Consider the following 7,205-nt stretch of genomic DNA (forward strand, 5'->3'; position numbering starts at 1 on the left):
TTGTGATCCCGTGAACTAGCCTGCCAGGCTCCTCTGTCCATGAGATTTCCCAGGCAACAATATTGGAGAGGGTTGCCACTTCCTTCTCCAGGGGATCTTCCTGACCCAGGGATCAAACCTGTGTCTCCTGTATTGGCAGGTAAATACTTTACCAGTGAGCCACCAGGGAATCCCAAGTATTGCCTACCAAGTTTTAAAATGCCCAGCACCCCTCCTCCCACATGACTCAGCAGAACAATGGGAAAACAGGAAAAAAGTGAAAATAAGCATTTGGGGTTGAAAGTGAAAGTGTTATTTGCTCAGTCGTGTCTGACTCTTTACGACCCCATAAACTGTAGCTCATCAGGCTCCTCTGTCCATGCAGTTCTCCAGACAAGAATACTGGAGTGGATTGCCATTCCATTCTCCAGGGGGTCTTCCCCACCCAGGGATCGAACCCAGGTCAGGTCAGTGTTGAAAAGCAAATATTCAGGATGGCATGGTGGAGACCTCAGAAGTTGGAGGGAGTAGTTCCTGCAATGCTAAAGGCATTAGTAAGTAGTCATGTATGGATGTGAGAGTTGGACCATAAGGAAAGCTGAGCACCAAAGAATTGATGCTTTTGAACTGTGGTGTTGGAGAAGACTTGAGAGTCCCTTGGACAGCAAGAGATCAAACCAGTCAATCCTAAAGGATCAGTCCTGAATATTCATTGGAAGGACTGATGCTGAAGCTGAAGCTGTGATACTTTGTCCACCTGGTGCGAAGAACTGACTTATTGGAAAAGACCCTGATGCTGGGAAAGATTGAGGGCAGGAGGAGAAGGGGACGACAGAGGATGAGATGGTTGGATGGCATCACCGACTCGATGGACTTGAGTTTGAGCAAGCTCCAGGAGTTGGTGGTGAACAGGGAAGCCTGGGGTGCTGCAGTCCATGGGGTCCTAAAGAGTCAGACATGACTGAGCAACTGAACAACAATAGTTGGTTTACACTGCTGTTATCAGTTTCTGTTGTACTGCAAAGGGAATCAGCCATACGTACACATAGTATGTTCCCTCTTGGATTCCCGTCCCATTTAGGTCACCACAGAGCACCAAGTAGAGTTCCCTGTGTTATACAATCGGTTCTCATTAAGTGATCTGTTTTATACATAATACTGTATATATGTCAACCCCAACGTCCCAATTCATCCTACTTCACCTTTTCTCCTTGGTATCCATAGGTTTGTTCTCTACATCCGTGTCTCTCTTTCTGCTTTTCAGATAAGCTCATTGATACCATTTTTTGAGATTCTACATATATGCATACAGTATTTGTTTTTCTGCCTTGCTTCACTCTGTATGACAGACTCTAAGTCAATTGACATCCCTGAAAATGACAGTTTCTTTCCCTTTTATGGAACTTCCCTGGTGGCTCAGACAGTAAAGTGTCTGCCTACAATGCAGGAGATCTGGGTTGGGAAGATGCTCTGGAGAAGGAAATGGCAACCCATTCTAGTACTCTTGCCTGGAAAATCCCGTGGATGGAGGAACCTGGTAGGCTCCAGTCCATGGGGTTGCAAAGAGTCAGACGTGACTGAGTGACTTCACTTTTTCCACTTTTTTCTTTTTATGGCTGAAGTATGGTCAAAGGAATATTTAAGATAAAAACAGCCCCCCTTGGTCTATATGGGTGGCCAGTCTCTGTCAGTTCCTTTTACTTCCTCTCCTATACATCTCAGGGGCATGTAATGTGTTCAGCCAGATGAAAAGACAGAGGGTCCTTTTTCACTTGTTTCCTCCACAGTTACTCGCATCTCACAGCAAGTCTTTGTGGTACCATCCCATTTCACACCTGAGACAACAGGGTAAGAGAGCTAGGTCTTAAAACAGCTAGGATTTTAAATAACTACTAAGGCCTGTGGAAAATTCTGAAAGAGATGGGAATACCAGACCACCTGACCTGCCTCTTGAGAAACCTGTATGCAGGTCAGGAAGCAACAGTTAGAACTGGGCAAGGAACAACAGACTGGTGCCAAATAGGAAAAGGAGTACGTCAAGGCTGTATATTGTCACCCTGCTTATTTAACTTATATGCAGAGTACATCATGAGAAACGCTGGGCTGGAGGAAGCACAAGCTGGAAACAAGATTGCCGGGAGAAATATCAATAACCTCAGATATGCAGATGACACCACCCTTACGGCAGAAAGTGAAGAACTAAAAAGCCTCTTGATGAAAGTGAAGGAGGAGAGTGAAAAAGTTGGCTTAAAGCTCAACATTCAGAAAACTAAGATCATGGCATCTGGTCCCATCACTTCATGGCAAATAGATGGGGAAACAGTGGAAATAGCAGAGACTTATTTTCTTGGGCTCCAAAATCACTGCAGATGGTGACTGCAGCCATGAAACTAAAAGGTGCTTGCTCCTTGGAAGAAAAGCTATGACCAACCTAGATAGCATATTCAAAAGCAGAGACATTACTTTGCCAACAAAGGTCCGCCTAGTCAAGGCTATGGTTTTTCCAGTGGTCATATATGGTTGTGAGAGTTGGACTATAAAGAAATCTGAACACAGAAGAATCGATGCTTTTGAACTGTGGTGTTGGAGAAGACTCTTGAGAGTCCCTTGGACTGCAAGGAGATCCAACCAGTCCATCCTAAAGGAAATCAGTCCTGGGTGTTCATTGGAAGGCCTGATGCTGAAGCTGAAACTCCAATACTTTGGCCACCTGATACGAAGAGCTGACTCATTTGAAAAGACCCTGATGCTGGGAAAGATTGAGGGCAGAAGGAGAAGGGAATGACAGAGGATGAGATGGTTGGATGGCATGGCAACCCAATGGACATGGGTTTGGATGAACTCCAGGAGTTGGTGATGGACAGGGAGGCCTGGCGTGCTGCAGTTGACGGGGTTGCAAAGAGCCGGACATGACTGAGCGACTGAACTGAACTGAACTAAGGCCTAATTTTTATACCCTCAGCTTCGCTCATAAATCTGTATGCATGCATGCTAAGTTGCTTCAGTTGTGTCTAACTCTGTGTGACCCATGGACTGTTGGCTGCCAGGCTCCTCTGTCCATGGGATTCTCCAGGCAAGAATACTGGAGTGGGTTGCTGTTCCCTTCATCAGGGGATCTTCCAAACCCAGGGAACAAATTGGCCTTCCTTACATCTCCTGCATTGGCAGGAAGGTTTTTTACCACTAGTTCTACCTGGGAAGAATAAGAAGTGAAGAAGTGAAGTCGCTCAGTAGTGTCCGACTCTTTGCGACCCCATGGACTGTAGCCTACTACACTCCTCCATCCATGGGATTTTCCAGGCAAGAGTACTGGAGTGTATTGCCATTTCCTTCTCCAGAGGATCTTCCTGACCCCGGGATCGAACCCAGGTCTCCTGCCACCAGGGAAGTCCCCTACCTGGGAAGTCCCTCGTAAATGTGCAGTTCAGTGACTTTCATTAACTTGCCGTGGAGCAGTGCACTTGGCTCATGTTGGAATGGTTCCTGGAATGGACCCTGGCCGGCGACCTGCAGGGCAAGGCCTCCCACCCCGCACTCATGTCTTTGGCCGCACTTGCTACCGCCCGCCTACAGAAGCGGTGCCTCCAGTATACGCACGTCCCGAGGACTACTGCCCAGCCGGCTGTTCCGAGAGCGCCGCAGGTAGTATCCGCACCACCTGCACCCAGGCGCCTGGAACTGCGAGGGTCTAGGACTGACCAGTCCGATCTGCGCAGCGTGCTCCTGCTGGATTCCTGACGCCGGTACCTCTTGCACACATCCGGAATCCCGGGAGTCGCCAAGCTCCTCCTGTTTTCGGTGGAGCCGCAGGCACCGCTTGCCCACTCCGTGCGCCTTCCTGTTGGAGACCCGCAGCCGCCGTTCCTGTCTCGCCTAGCGCTCCGCATGTCCCAGGCCCCGCCATGCGCCCCTTTTCATGCTCCACACCTCCTTCCAGTGCCGAGCCCTCTGCCTCTCCTTGCCTCACAGCCTCTGTGCGGCCCTGTCCGCCCCCACCCCAGTCCCGCGTGCCACACCCCCAAACCCCCACCTCTCCCACCTCCCATGTCTCAGCTCAGGCCTCCTGTGAGTCCATCTGACCTCCTGCCCATGACCCTCTGTCCCATCCCTTCCCGGGTTACCTGTTCTAGACCCTGCCAAGTCCAAGTCCTCCTGTCAGACTTCCCTGTTGGCTCAGAGGGTAAAGCATCTGTCTACAATGTGGGAGACCTGGGTTCGATCCCTGGGTCTCGAAGATTCCCTGGAGAAGGAAATGGCAACCCACTCTAGTACTTTTGCCTAGAAAATCCCATGGATGGAGTAGCCTGCATCCAATGGGGTCTCAGAGTTGGACACGACTAAGCAACTTCACTTTTACTTTATTGTGGTATAATTTTCACAGCATAAAAATCAGCTGCTTCAAACGTGCAATTCAATGATTTCTAATCAATCCATCACCAAAATCCACTATTAGAGCATTTTTATCACTTCAAAGAGACACCTCCTACCTATTTCTAGTCTGTGTATTACATAACTGACTTTCAAATGTCAAACCAACCTTACATTCCTGGGATAAATCCCATCTGATTCTTTTCAATATGTGACTGAATTCCATTTGCTAATGTTTTATTCAGGATTTTTACATTCATACTTAAGACGAATAGTGGCCTGTAGTTTTCTTGTCGTGTCTTTGTTCCCTACATTGTTTTCTGAAAGAGTTTGTGAATGATTGCTGTTGTTTCTTTGTTCCGTGTTTTGTGGATTCTTCAATGAAGCCATCCGGAGAAGGCAAGGGCACCCCACTCCAGTACTGTTCTCTGGAAAATCCCATGGACGGAGGAGCCTGGTGGGCTGCAGTCCATGGGGTCACTAAAAGTCAGACACGACTGAGCGACTTCACTTTCACTTTTTACTTTCATGCATTGGAGAAGGAAATGGCAACCCACTCCAGTGTTCTTGTCTGGAGAATCCCAGGGACAGCAGAGCCTGGAGGGCTTCCGTCTATGGGGTCCCACAGAGTCAGACACAACTGAAGCAGCAGCAGCAGTAGCAATGAAGCCATCAGATTCTAGGCTTCTCTTTGTGGGAAAATTTTAAACTACTATTTTATTTGTTAGGGCCTGCTCAGATTTTTCATACCTTGAGTGATTTTTGTCTTTCTAGGAACTTGCCTGTTTCATCTAAGTTGTCTAATTTCCTGACATAAAGTTGTTCAGAGAATTCCCTTATTATCACTAATTATTTTAAAAAGTTGGTAATAATGTTTCCCCTTTCATTTTGGCAATTTGTGCCTTTTTTTCCTCAGTAAAACTAAAGATTTTGTTTAAAATCTTTTTTTATTTTTTCAAAGAACAACTTTCGATTTTATTTGATATTCTCTATTTTTTCTTCTTTTTATTTCAATGATTTCCATCATCATCTTTGTCATTTCCTTCTTTTTGCTTGCTTTGGGTTCATGTTATTCTTTTTTCTATTTTTCTTGAAGGTTCAGTTCAGTTCAGTTGAATCACTCAGTCATGTCCTACTCATTGTAACCCCACGGACTGCAGCATGCCAGGCTTCTCTTTCCATCACTGACTCCCGGAGCTTGCTCAAACTCATGTCCATTGAGTCGGTGATGCCATCCAACCATCTCATCCTCTGTCGTCCCTTTCTCCTCCTGTCCTCAATCTTTCCCAGCATCAGGGTCTTTTCCAATGAGTCAGCTCTTTGCATCAGGTGGCCAAAGTATTGGAGTTTCAACTTCAGCATCAGTCCTTCCAATGAATATTCAGGACTGATTTCCTTTAGGATTGACTGGTTTGGTCTCCTTACAGTCCAAGGGACTCTCAAGAATCTTCTCCAACACCACAGTTCAAAAGCATCAATTCTTCAGCACTCAGCTTTCTTTATGGTCCAACTCTCACATCCATACATGACCACTGGAAAAACCATAGCTTTTTTGGCAAAGTGATGTCTTGCTTTTTAATATGCTGTCTGTGTTAGTCATAACTTTTCTTCCAAGGAGCAAGCATCTTTTAGTTTCATGGCTGCAGTCACCATCTGCAGTGATTTTGGAGCCCCCCAAAATAAAGTCTCTCACTGTTTCCATTGTTTCCCCATCTATTTGCCATGAAGTGATGGGACCAGATGCCATGATCTTAGTTTTCTGAATGTTGAGCTTTAAGCCAACTTTTTCACTCTCCTCTTTCACTTTCATCAAGAGTCTCTTTTGTTCCTCTTCACTTTCTGCCATAAGGGTGGTGTCATCTGCATATCTGAGGTGATTGATATTTTCCCAGCAATCTGTTTGCAGTTTGTGTTTCATCCAGCCTGGCACTTCACCTGATTTTCTCTGCATTTAAGTTAAATAAGCAGGGTGACAGTATACAGCCTTGACGTACTCCTTTTCCTTTTTGCCACCAGTCTGTTGTTCCCTGTCCAGTTCTAACTGTTGCTTCCTGATGGTCTGGTGTTCCCATCTCTTTAAGAATTTTCCAGTTTGTTGTGATCCACACAGTCAAAGGCTTTAGTGTAGTCAATAAAGCAGAAGTAGGTGTTTTTCTGAAGGAGAGACAGTGAGAGAGATAGACAAAGATACAGAGACAGAGATACAGAAAGAGAAGGAGAGAGAAACAGTGAGAAACACACACACACACACACACACACACACACACACACACACACAGGAAGACAGTGGCAGTCCTGGGAGACCACAGGGGTGCCTGGGAGGTCATGGAATGACTTGGGCAGACAGAGGACGATATGGAAGGACACCAGATGGTACCCTATGTGCATTGATGGGGATGCTGTTGGACAATTGTGACATCAATCATTAAAAAATCCCATTGGGGAAACCCATAGAGAGATTTTAACAGCCCCCAGTGCTGAGACAAACTTCCCCAAACAGACCGTTTCTCTCCCACCTGGAGCTCTGCCCCATTGTCCCTCTTGATGTTCTTATGAAATTCAGTTTTGGCTGCTCATTGTTTAAGAATCCAGTACTGAGAAACAAGTGTTGGGTAAAAAGAAATGTAGCTTTATTGAGGAACCTGGCAATCTTGGGGTGAAGGTGGACTTATGTCTCAAAAAATCAACTCTCCATTGTCAATCAGGGGGCAAGAGCTTTCAAGGGGAAATTTCAGGAATTTACATGCAAAGAGAGTAGAGATCAGTACACTCAGCTGAAGCAGTTATCTTGAAGTTGGTCATGCAGTGGTCTGGTCAGTATCACCTTGATTATTTTAAGTATAGTAAATCTTCAGCTC

This window comes from Capricornis sumatraensis, chromosome 9 (genome assembly GCF_032405125.1).
Source record: "Capricornis sumatraensis isolate serow.1 chromosome 9, serow.2, whole genome shotgun sequence".
Classification (NCBI taxonomy): domain Eukaryota; kingdom Metazoa; phylum Chordata; class Mammalia; order Artiodactyla; family Bovidae; genus Capricornis; species Capricornis sumatraensis.